Raw genomic sequence first — 13453 nt, 5'->3', positions numbered from 1 at the left:
GAGGTTATCCAGGAGAGAGAAGTGATATGACGGCCACCAACGTTCTGATAGGGTCATTCATTCGTTAACCAACTGCCGAGGCATCCAGACGTAGAGTTGTTTGCGTCTGTTGTACCGTTACAACAATACCGTTATTGGCTTCGTGACTGGTGGAGTGCTTTTGTTTTCACGCAAGCGGGTTTGTGAATGTCGCGTGTGATCCGTGCTGTGGAGAAATGCGACTCTTCGTGCCAAAGCCCATGACTTGCCAAAAATGCAAGTCAGTTGGCCACACTTCAGCTTATTGTACCAACAAGGAGCGCTGTGCCACTTGCGGAGAGCAACATGTGGGCGAATCCTGCAGAGCGACTGAGCATAAGTGTCCATATTGCGGAGGAGCTCCACATGTACTTTCAGCTTGTGAAACTTACAAGAGTCGCTGGGAGAAACAGAAACGCTCTTTAAAGGAACGCTCGAAACGCACATTTGCGGAAATTTTAAAGGGCGCTTCTCCACTGGCACAGCAACAACAACAACCAATCTCCACACACAATGTTTTCTCTACGTTGCCAGTTGATGAAATGGAAGCGGACACAGCTAGCGGGGGCACACCGCTTATTTTCAAAGGGAATCCCCGGCGCAAAAATGTGACCACTCCCAAAATTCAAGAACAAGTCCCCCCGGTGATACCCCCTGTTAGCTTGCCCAAAAAATCGAGTGCAGCGGACAAGCAAAATCAGGTTCCTCCTGGCTTCCGTGGGAATAGTTCATCTTTGAACGACCCAGCACTCGAGGGGACATCAAAAACCCCAACTGTCCCTGTTTTTCCGTCCAGTTCAACTTCCCAATCGGGATTTATAAAGTTGACTGACCTTGTGGATCAAATCTTCACGTGTTTTAATGTTTCCGACTCCATCAGAACCATTGTTATCTCAATGCTTCCAGTATTAAAGACAATTTTGCAACAATTGATGCAAACATGGCCCCTCCTTGCAATGATTATCTCTCTTGATGTCTAATTCAAATAGAGAGGTCGGAGATATCACTGTTTTACAGTGGAATTGTCGTAGTCTTATCCCTAAATTGGATACATTCAAATTTTTAATTCATAACTCCAATTGTGATGTTTTTGCTCTGTCCGAAACTTGGCTTTCTTCGCGAGATGATCTCTCTTTCCACGATTTTAATATTATACGCTTGGACCGTGATGACAGATACGGAGGGGTGCTATTGGGGATCAATAAGTACCACTCATTTTTTCGAATTGACCTTCCACCTATTGGAGGGATCGAAGCTGTTGCTTGTCATGCAAACATCAGAGGCAAATACCTCTGTATTGTCAGCTTGTATTGGCCTCCGAGAGCTGCGGTTAGCCGCAAGCAACTTGTTGACATGTGCTCACTCCTTCCTGAGCCACGATTGATCTTGGGAGACTTCAGCTCTCACGGAATTGCCTGGGGGTAACAGTACGACGACAATCGTTCATCGTTGATCTATGACCTTTGTAACAGCTTCAATATGACCGTTTTGAATACTGGGGAAACAACACGTGTACCTAAACCTCCTGCTAACCCAAGTGCTCTTGACCTCTCGCTTTGCTCGAATTCACTATCGATTGCAAGTGGAATGTAATCCAGGATCCCAACGGTAGTGATCACTTGCCAATCAAAATTTCCATCACCATTGGGTCGAATTCTTCTGAATCTATAAACATGGCATATGACCTCACAAGACACATTGACTGGAAAAAATATGCGGACGCGATTGCTCTAGCCATCAATTCCAGAGATGGCTTACCTCCATTGGAGGAGTATAACTTCCTTTCTCGTTTGATCTATGACAGCGCAGTTCGCGCTCAAACGAAACCCATCCCAGGTTCCACTATTCGCCGAAGGCCTCCCAATCTATGGTGGGATAGCCAGTGTTCCAAGCTTTATGTAGAAAAATCGAATGCATTTAAAGCTTTTCGGAAACGTGGAACCCCTGAAAATTTTCAAACGTATTTAGCCCTTGAAGATCAATTTAAAAACTTAATCAAAGGGAAAAAACGTGCTTATTGGCGAAATTTCGTGGGAGGTTTGTCACAAGAAACGTCAATGAAAAAATTATGGAAAGTGGCTCGAAACATGAGAAATCGCTCTTCAACGAATGAAAGCGAAGAATATTCACATCGATGGATTTTTAATTTTGCACGGAAGGTTTGTCCTGATTCCGCTCCTGTGCAAAAAATTGTTCGAGATATACCACAAGGTAGGTGCGATCTTGATTCCGAGTTTTCGATGGTAGAATTCTCTCTTGCTCTGCTTTCATGTAACAATTCTGCTCCGGGATCGGATAGAATTAAGTTCAACTTGCTGAAAAACCTCCCTGATGTGGTGAAACATCGCTTGTTGAATTTATTCAATCGGTTTCTGGAGAATAATATTGTTCCAGATGATTGGAGACAAGTACGAGTTATAGCTATTCAAAAACCCGGAAAACCCGCGTCCGACTTCAATTCGTACCGCCCAATAGCAATGCTGTCTTGTATACGGAAATTGTTGGAGAAAATGATCTTGTTTCGCCTTGATCGATGGGTTGAAACGAATGGCCTACTCTCAGATACACAATATGGGTTCCGCAGGGGCAAGGGGACGAATGATTGTCTTGCGTTGCTTTCTTCAGAAATTCAAATGGCTTACGCCGAAAAAAAAACAAATGGCTTCAGTATTCTTGGACATAAAGGGGGCTTTCGATTCTGTTTCAATAGAGGTTTTGTCGGACAAATTACACTCTCGGGGTCTGCCGCTTCTATTGAATAATATGTTATATAACTTGCTTTGTGAGTAACATTTGAACTTTTCTCACGGAGATTCGGCAGTAAGTCGGGTCTCTTACATGGGCCTCCCCCAGGGCTCATGTTTAAGCCCCCTTTTGTACAACTTCTATGTAAGCGACATCGACAATTGCCTTACACAAAATTGCAGCCTAAGACAACTTGCAGATGATGGAGTGGTGTCTGTCGTAGGATCAAACGAATCCGACCTGCAAGGATCCTTACAAGATACTTTGAACAATTTTTCAACCTGGACCATTGGGCTGGGGATCGAATTCTCCACGGAAAAAACAGAGATGGTGGTTTTTTCTAGGAAGCATAGACCAGCAAAACCAAAGCTTCAACTTTTAGGTAAACCGATCACTCATGCTATGTCATTCAAGTATCTTGGGGTCTGGTTCGACTCCAAATGTACTTGAGGGGCCCATATTAGGTATCTGAGTAAAAAATGCCAACAAAGAATAAACTTTCTCCGTACAATTACCGGCACCTGGTGGGGAGCTCATCCCGAAGATCTTATAATGTTGTATCGAACAACTATTCTCTCAGTGATGGAGTATGGCAGTTTCTGTTTTCAATCAGCCGCCAAAACACACCTCATTAAACTCGAGCGAATTCAGTATCTTTGTCTCCGTATCGCGTTGGGATGTATGCCCTCAACGCATACCATGAGTCTCGAGGTTTTGGCAGGCCTACTCCCACTAAAAGATCGCTTCAATTTATTATCTCTTCGGTTCTTCATCCGGTGTAAAGTTATGAACCCATTGGTGATCGGAAATTTTGAGCAGCTTATCGAGCTAAGTTTTCACTCCGGATTCATGAGTTCATATCATGAATTCATCTCCATGCAGGTTGATCCTTCTTCGTATATTCCCAACCGTGTTTGTTTCCTTGACTACATCAATTCCTCTGTGCATTTTGATCTGTCCATGAAGCAAGATATCCATGGATATTCAGATTACCAACGATCGAGGATCGCTCCAACGATCTTCGAAGAAAAGTATGGGGGTATCAATTATGATAATATGTACTTTACTGATGGGTCCACTATAAACGAGTCCACAGGATTTGGAGTGTTCAACGAATTTTTTAGCACCTCACACAGTCTTCAGAATCCTTGCTCAGTGTATATTGCTGAATTGGCAGCAATTCATTGGGCGCTGGACAGCGTCGCCTCACGACCTGTTGAACACTATTACATTGTAACGGATAGTCTTAGCTCTATCGAAGCTATCCGTTCAGTGAGGCCGGAAAAGCACTCGCCGTACTTCCTTGAGAGAATACGAGAAATTTTGAGTGCTTTATCCAGACGCTGTTATGTCATTACCTTTGTCTGGGTCCCTTCACATTGCTCAATTCCGGGTAACGAGAGGGCTGACTCATTAGCAAAGGTTGGTGCAATTGAAGGCGACGTTTATCAGCGTCAAATCGCCTTCAATGAATTTTACTCTTTAGTCCGTAAAAATACCATCGCAAACTGGCAACGTAAATGGAACGAAGATGAATTGGGCCGGTGGTTTCACTCGATTATCCCTAAGGTTAGCCTCAAACCATGGTTCAAAAGTCTGGACTTGAGTCGGGACTTTATTCGCACCTTCTCCCGACTCATGTCCAATCACTGTTCGTTAGACGCGTTACTCTTTCGTTTCAATCTGGCCGGTAGCAATCTCTGCATTTGTGGCCGAAGTTACCACGACATCGAACACGTTGTTTGGTCGTGTGAGGTGTATCTTGTTGCCAGATCGAATTTAGAAAACTCCCTTCGGGCTAGAGGAAGGCAGCCCAATGTGCCGGTGAGAGATGTGTTGGCTCGGTTAGACCTTAATTACATGTCCCATATATATGTTTTCCTTAAAGCTATAGATCTTCGTGTGTGATTGTCCCTACATGCTTATACCCTCCTTTCCTTCCTTTGCGGGTAATTCGTCCCCTTGCTATAAATAGTAGAATAAGTTGAAATGTAAATACACTATAGATATACGAATAGATTTAAGAAATGAGTGTTCATCAACATTGTTACAATTTCCTTATATCCCATCCTTCTCCTAAAATTATGTCACCCTCCTAAACTCGAGTACACCGCGAGTAATTGGTTTTCCACCTTACTAACCATAGATCTAAGAAAATTGTTTATATATATATAGTTTTAAAATTATATTTAAGAATTCGGCTCCTTTAAACTTAAGTAACTGAGCCTGTAAAAATAAACGAATTAATAAAAAAAAACGTTCTGATAATATAAAACTAACTGCTTTTTTACACGAGATACGGTGCCACTCTCCCCGGCAGGGTGTGTTGCAGCGGAGGAGATGTAGTTCTTCGATGAAGAGCGTGTACGTGTACTGATTCTTGTATGGTAGGAGGTTGTATTTGTAACATCTCCCTGTTACGCCCTAGCTGCCCGCATGGACTCCTCTAGTCCTCTCAGGGTCGGCTCAATCACAGCCAGTAAGATTAACTCGAAAAGGGGGGAATACACGTGGTTTATAATTTTCGACGGCTTTTATTTACCGAATCCTAACGTCCCTATTTTTCTAACTTTTTTTACAATTACTCACAGGTGTTTATGTGATGTGTCTGGGCCCGCCGTTGACTACTACTTTGGCTTCGGTTCCGTCCAGGACCGTTCTGGATCTGGGTCTGCTGCTTACTGGAATATCCGGTTACGTGGATTCTGCTTCACGGGTTTGTGGATTCTGCTTCACGGGTTTGTTGCGATTACTAGGATGTGGGTTCACCGGAGTATCTAACTCCGTTCTGTCAGGTTCAATCCGGGAGCTCACCTGCTCGGTTGGATGCCAGCTCTTCAACAGGTGCACGGATGACGACAAAGTTAAACTGTCTTTCGTTACTAGACGATTTTGGTGGGTCTAGTTCGCCTCACTGGCACTTTTGGACTTTGGGCCCGAACAAGTTCAGTGAAAACTCCCACTTCATAATTCGAGGTTCAATATATACTTTTTTCGTGTGTGCGTCTGTTCTTCTTCCGGTGGCTCAAGCAAATGACCGAGTTCATCATGGCGGAACTCCGAGGAGCCCGCTGAGTCACCATCGGGTCGAGTCACACCGCATCTCGTACAGTCGTACCAACCGCTGCGATGAAAAAGTGTGTCGTGTTGTGTTGTATGGGCTGTGAATAACACCTAAGTTTGTGTTGTGTGTATATATATATATATTTATTCCGTCTTCCTAATATCTAGATATCTTTTCAAATTTATTTATTATACTTATTTATTATATTCATGTTTTTTACCAATTTTATATATTCGTATATGTGTGCTGTCTAGCTATAAGTGTGTTCCACCGTTTTTTAATGAAAAATGCAATTTATTTATAACCGTGGGAGGGGAGAAGCCTCAAACAACCCGAGCAAACAGGTGACCTGTCACATATTTGAATGGAAGAACTGTTCGGATATTTCTGGAATTCGTTCAGTCGGTGTTGCAATCGAGTGTTCTTGAAATTGCGGCGGGTAGCCGATGGTGATCGATCTAAAAAAGGATAAATCAAAACACATTGAGGCCAAAAATTTGCCAATTGCAAGGATTCTTCCAGTGGTTCAGGAACATTCACTTTGAAATAGAGAAAAGTTAACGGTCTGTTATCTTCTCTGTGCTGGCGCGCTAGCTTGTGGCATTTGATTAAAGATGGATCATACTTGCATTTCTCAGAGATGTACTTGATAATGTTCTCTGAAGTTTCGTTGGGCATGAATCGGGTTAAATAAAACCAATTGAGGGGCTTCGTTGAGGGGGGGGGGTGTATTAATAGATAGCATCGGAGGACCTGGCAAACGAGCGTTGTGATCATAGTAATTATTATCTATACGTTGGGCTGTTGGTCCGGAGATATATGCTGATGCATTTCCTGTTTGAACTTCACGCGATTTTGTTTCAGAGCGTGAGGAAGCGGATGCAGACGAGAATCCATCTGGAGTTTGTAAGCGTTTAGGACTGATGGGTGGATACCGTATCGGCAATCAAAATGCCAAGACGGCGACCAGGATGAAAGGATGAAAAACACAAACGCTGATTGTAAGCTTAAGCCGACGCCACACGATGCTACGAACACCCCCGAATATTGAACGCTCTATGGTACGACGCATCGTATTCTCGATGAACTGCGAACCTCCAATGACGAGCGTCGAATATTCGCGTTGACAGGTAATCCGTGTTGGAGGTTTTGCCAATAAAATTCGCGTGAAATGAATAGGTTAAATTGTAAAAACCGATAAATAACTTTATTCGCGTCTTTATTACAGTGTGTGATAATATGGACTGACTGTTTGAGGTTCTGCAATAATAAAATAAGCTCTTCTAAAGGGTGTGTCACATCAAATTGCATCACGGAAAAAACGCTGTAGAAATTCGCCCAGTAGACCGATCCTTTTGAAAATTTTAGACAGTAAAATAAAAACTATTAAACAACTTTTGGCATTTTCTTTTTATTCATACTTCGAGCCCAAGCCCGTATGCTCGCACCTTCCTCTTTACCCCGTCCATAAGGTTCTGTACAACGTCAGGTTGTAGTTTTTTTTAACAGAAATCCATTTTCTCTTGAAGTCCGCCTCCGATTTGACAACTTTTGGGTTCTTCCGGAGAGCTTGCTTCATAATCGCCCAATAATTCTCTATTGGGCGAAGCTCCGGCGCGTTGGGCGGGTTCATTTCCTTTGGCACGAAGGTGACCCCGTTGGCTTCGTACCACTCCAACACGTCCTTTGAATAGTGGCACGAAGCGAGATCCGGCCAGAGATGGTCGAGCCCTCGTGCTGCTTCAATAGTGGTAGTAAGCGCTTCTGTAGGCACTCCTTAAGGTAAACCTGCCTGTTTACCGTGCCGGTCATCACGAAGGGGGCGCTCCGCTTTCCGCAAGAGCAGATCGCTTGGCACACCATGTACTTTTTGGCAAACTTGGATAGTTTCTGCTTGCGAATCTCCTCCGGAACGCTGAATTTGTCCTCTGCGGAGAAGAACAACAGGCCCGGCAGCTGACGAAAGTCCGCTTTGACGTAGGTTTCGTCGTCCATTACCAGGCAATCCGGCTTCGTCAGCATTTCGGTGTACAGCTTCCGGGCTCGCGTCTTCCCCACCATGTTTTGCCTTTCGTCGCGGTTAGGAGCCTTCTGAACCTTGTATGTACGCAGGCCCTACCGCTGCTTGGTCCGTTGGACGAATGAACTTGACAAATTCAGCTTATTGGCGACATCCCGGACCGAACTTCTCGGATCACGTCTAAACTGCTTAACTACGCGCTTGTGATCTTTTTCATTCGGCGAAACAGGGACAGTTGGGGTTTTTGATGTCCCCTCGAGTGCTGGGTCGTTCGAAGGTGAACTATTCCCACGGAAGCCAGGAGGAACCTGATTTTGCTTGTCCGCTGCACTCGATATTTTAGGCATGCTAACAGGGGGTATCACCGATGGAACTTGTCGTTGAAGTTTGGGAGTGGACACATTATTGCGCCGGGGATTCCTTTGGAAAATGAACGGTGTGCCCTCTTCAGCTGTGTCCGCTTCTACTTCGTCAACTGGCAATGTGGATAAGACATTGTGTGTGGGGATTGGTTGTTCTTGTTGTTGTTCGGCCGGTGGAGAAGCGCCCTTTAAAATTTCCGCAAAAGTACGCTTCGAGCGTTCCTATAAAGAGCGTTTCTGTTTCTCCCAGTGACTCTTGTAAGTTTCACAAGCCGAGAGCACATGTGGAATTCCTCTGCAATATGGACACTTTTGCTCAGTCGCACTGCAAGATTTACCCACATGTTGCTCTTCGCAAGTGGCACAGCGCTCCTTGTTGGCACAATAAGCTGAAGTGTGACCAACTGACTTGCATTTTTGACAAGTCATGGGCTTTGGCACGAAGAGTCGCACTGGCAGCCTCAATTTGTCCACCATAACGTAGTCAGGGAGAGCGGAACCAGCAAAAGTTACTCGAAACGAGTTAGAGTTTTCCCCTTCCTGGGAGACTTTGCCGAGTTGTCGGCATTCTAAGATTTTGATTTTCATCAAAGGTAGTTTTTTAAATCTACCATCTCCTTCTATAATTGATTCGCTCGTCAGACCCGTTTCGGTTATCACTCCCGAGATTTCTACGTCATGGGAAGGCACGTAGACACGATACTCTAGGGTAAATCTCTGGTCGACGACAATATCGTTTGCTTCTTTCCGATTATCCACGACAACACGCAGTTTGGTCGGTCTAACTTTTGAAATTTCTTTCACGGAGGAGTATCTTGTCAGATCTTTCATGATCTGAATAACATTAAGCGCTTTTCCGTTTGGCTTAGGCCTGAGGAAAACAACCCATGGACCAGTTCCAAGTGCATCTTCCGGATAGACCTTGACACGTGGAGAGGTGATAACATGAGAAGGAGATGACGTGGATTGGGTGGGATCGGTGACAACAGGGAGGGGAGGTGGGATCGAAGGAAGGGCGGAAGTGCTAGGGGATGGAGAGGAGTGAGTGGCAGACTTTTTAGAGGGGGGCTTGGTGGAGTTAGCTGACTCGTCCCGGGACGAAGCATCTCCTGTTAAAGTAACGCGTTTAAGTGTTTTCGCTGTTCCTTTTTTGTTATTTTTTACTAACATTGGGGAGTCATCGTCAGAGATCTCCATATTTGGAGACCCCCCTTCTGACATTCTACAATTTGTTCTTATAATCTAATGTATTTAAAAGTAATAATAAAAAAAATAAATAGAAAAAAAGAATTAAATATATTAATTTTTATTCACCCAATAATACACCAGTGCAGATAAACTGGCAACCGATGCTTGCTTCCCAATCGGTTGATCGCGCTCGGCACAATTGAATGTGTGTCGCACACTACCACACACAGTCGCCGGTGGTCGTTGAATCGCACTGTATGCGAATGAGTTGTAAGTGCGACGAGGATGGCGGCTCCTCCTCTATCGGATGATCGCGCGCAAAGAATAGCTGCGATTATGAGTCGGCCAACGGCACTTCACCACACTATCCACGGTATGCGCAATCACACTGGTATTGGTGTGTACACGCGCGATATAATGCCAGCAATGGCGATGATACAGCAGAAACCAATCACTGTTCCAGCTCTGCTGAAATGATTTCCCGGTTTGTACACTGTCCAATGTTCCGCGGTGACAACCACGCGCGACGTGAGAAAAAAAAACCCCAAACGAAAGAAGGAGAAAAAAAAACACTTGTCCGGTTTTGTAGCTAACGAGAAAAAATCGAATATCCGGAGTCGCAACAATCACGTCTGGCTACCACAAACTTTAGACATGGAATGAGATGCATTTTTGCCTTTGTCATAGTAGTACTGTAAAATATGTCGGATTTTCTCTTTATTTTGCTCCATATTTGCGACACTATAACTAACGAACGACTTAACCATACAAAACACTGCCAAGGATTATATTATAGCGCAAAATACCTTTCTAACAAGCTATAGTATGACTCGATACAATGAATACAACTAGAAATACGCGCTTACAACGACACCTCGCGGAAATACCGCAGTACTTTTTTGACAGCCTAATATTATATGAATCAAAAATACACTGAATTCAAAGATACACCTTCAGTGGTTTCGCCGACGGTAAATTGTGCGTGAAGAATTCAACTCCTTTCGATTTTAAAAAGGAGCCGACCTTAATATATTGCTGCATGCTTGAGCACACGATTTCCGTTCCTACGCTGCACAGTTTGAAACGTGGCTGGAGGTTCTGTTGGGTGAGCTTGAGCTTGAGCTTGAGTTTGGGTAGACTGTACAATTCGTAGTTGCTCTTCGTGATTGACCTGAACCAACCAAATTGCACAAAGAACACACAGAATGACGCTTGGGACTAGCCAATCATTCTCGTTGTGCAATTTTCGGTGATTCGAGCTTTAAATGGTCAATAACGACGCCGGCCACGTCCTTACAGTCACCAGAGGAAGGGAAGGAATGTTAGTATGATATTCACCGCCCGAAGGCCAGAAGGGTCGCCTCTATAGCGTGGTTCCCTAGCGAATATCATGGAAGGGATAGTTGTTAGTGGGAATAGGTAATAATCAGGATTCACTGAGGTAAGTGATGTGATTATGTAAACGCAAATTATCGACCCTAGAATCTCGTGTTACGACACGCGCCAGAAATTATCTTTAGGTATCCTGAGAAGGAAAACCTCAAGAGTTAATTGGATTCTATTATTTATCGTATGTACTTTTCATCCATTCGTGACAACAGAGACTAATCTTTGGGAAACCTCAGAAGGTAACCGAGATAAATCTATATATTTTTTATATATCACACGTACCTTTCATCGTAACAACTCTCCGCGTTATCTTCGAAAACCCTGAGAAGATAACCAAGAGAAATTTATATGTTCTACAGAGGGTATTCATAGGGTACCTCCAAGGCCCACCAATATGCCGTCAGTCATTGACTGCGAGTTAAATCGAATCGAAGAATGACGAACGCATCCACACCACGAAATTCGACAATTGATTTGTATGTATGGGGCTACTCATCAGTTTAAAAAAAAAAACCTTTGAAGTAGTTCGGTACCGAGTAGCACATAAGATGTCAAACCCCGCGGTATGGGTACGCTCGTCATTCCTCGGCTTTTTTGATGTTCAACTCGCACCGAGCAACCGAGAACGCACAAATGAGTCTTTAGAAAATAACTGAGAAATACCTCTGCTATGAAACAAACTATTTGAATATATTTCGTAATTCATCGGGTCGTGAGCTTTCTAATTCTTAAATATACAATACGCGGCATCGGAAAGAAATCATGGATTACCTGAGAAGGTAACTGGGAGATATTCCTGCTAGAAAACGATTCGATCTCGATTTTTCAAATTATTCAAAAAAAACAAAAAATTAACACCCGGCAGCGGAAGGTGTCAATGGGCTATCCTAGAAGGCAACTGGAAGATCCTCCCTACGTTAAACGAATCGACAAAGAATTACGTGATCCGTCGTGTCGTGAATTTTTCTTCTTAATTTATATCAACACCCAATGGTGGATGGTATCTATGGGTTAACATCTATCAACTGAATTACGGATGTGCATGCAATCATAAGACCCGAACGAGAAAACACTCGATGCTTTGTTGCGTCCATGCTGCGTTACCACTGTGACATTTTAAGCTACAACACGAATTGTGGCACTGAGAGGGGAAGGAGCGCAAGCGACCCGACCGACCCCCTACGTGGCTGGAGGTTCTGTTGGGTGAGCCCGATTTTGAGGTTGTTGATATTTTTCCTGTACGAGTACAAGTTGCTCTGAAGGAGACGATTCGTTGTTTCATCCGTTGGGGCCTTGGTTTGAGTACGTGCCTTCTTCTTCGGGGCACTAGCTGGTTCGGTCGCACGTCCACAACCCATGTTGAATTCCTTGGTCATATCCACCAAGCACGCTAAAGCGTGTAATATCAAATCCAATTCCAATTGAAGTTGCTGCCGTAGCAATTATACTGATATCGGGCTGTAAATAAAAAATGCTCGAAATCAACATTACTAAACTGCAATATATTGTCGCATATTTTGAATTTTACGAAACAATTTCAATGTTCCTTCATCTACAACTTGTAAACAAACCGAAGATAGATTCGGACGAATTATATAATGCCGGCGCTATACGATGCTACGAACAGCCCCGAATGTTGGACGATCGATGGTTCGACGCATCGTGTAATCGATGGACGCGATACGAACCTCCAATGACGAGCGTCGAATACTCGCTTTGGAAGGTAATCCAAAACGAACGGATTACCTTCCAACGCGAGTGGCACGAGTCAAAGGATTTTTGTCATTCGCTCGATTTGACACGAAGGCGCACTTACTGGACATCGAAGAATTGTTCGATCGACTACAAGCTGCTGGTTTCGATCTCGAGCAGGAAATGAAAGTCGTAATGGTTTTGCGAAGATTACCAGAAACATACAGTGGACTGGTGACTGCGCTCGAGAGCCGTCCCGATGAGGATATTACGATGGAATTGGTGAAATTAAAACTTCGTGATGAGTACCAGAAAAGTATCGGTCGAGGAAGTTGTTCCGATGAAAGTAAAGCGCTGCAAACAACCATCAAATCGAAAGTTGCGGAGAAAGTTTGCTTCTTTTGTGGAAAGTCAGGCCATTTTCGTAAAAATTTCTCAAAAACTCAAAAACTATAGAACCTTCAAAATTCCGGTCAAAGTACGAAATGTAGTAAATTGTTCCCTTTAAAATAAAAATGCCAACAATTTTTTTTAATAAAAAATCGCTGAAAAAAAATTATTTTAAAAATTAAAATTCATTTTTCTCAAAAACTTTTTTTAAATTTTCAAAAAAATACTAATATCCCTACAATTTCCAACAAGTCGTTTATGCATCGAATGCTGGGCAATTTTACTGGGAAAAAGTTTCTGGAACAACAACTATTTCATGTTTTTCTTTGAAAAAACTTTTTTCATTTAGAAACATGTCATATAGGTTCTTTAGGACTCGTTCGAGAACTCGCGAGCTGATCGGACAAGTTTGAGAATCGATCCGATAACGGTGTTTTTTTTTCACGCAGATTTATATTGTGCTTTTTTTCATCAGCGCTTGCGAGTGAAGCGAGCTCAATAAAAAGTGGTGCACGATCGAGACGCTGAGGATCCAGTTCAGATCAACACACATTCATCACACGCTACACAGCAGCGGCAAGTTTT

The 13453-nt window shown here is 43.5% G+C and overlaps 1 protein-coding gene across 4 annotated transcripts in view; it reads right to left on the bottom strand.

Annotated features, from left to right (window-relative positions):
• Positions 1-13453, bottom strand: part of LOC129772120 (V-type proton ATPase 116 kDa subunit a 1) — an 88165-nt gene that overhangs the window by 11930 nt on the left and 62782 nt on the right. The window lies entirely within an intron of this gene.

This window comes from Toxorhynchites rutilus, chromosome 1, assembly GCF_029784135.1.
Source record: "Toxorhynchites rutilus septentrionalis strain SRP chromosome 1, ASM2978413v1, whole genome shotgun sequence".
Taxonomy (NCBI): domain Eukaryota; kingdom Metazoa; phylum Arthropoda; class Insecta; order Diptera; family Culicidae; genus Toxorhynchites; species Toxorhynchites rutilus.
This window is presented reverse-complemented; position numbering and strand designations above follow the sequence as displayed.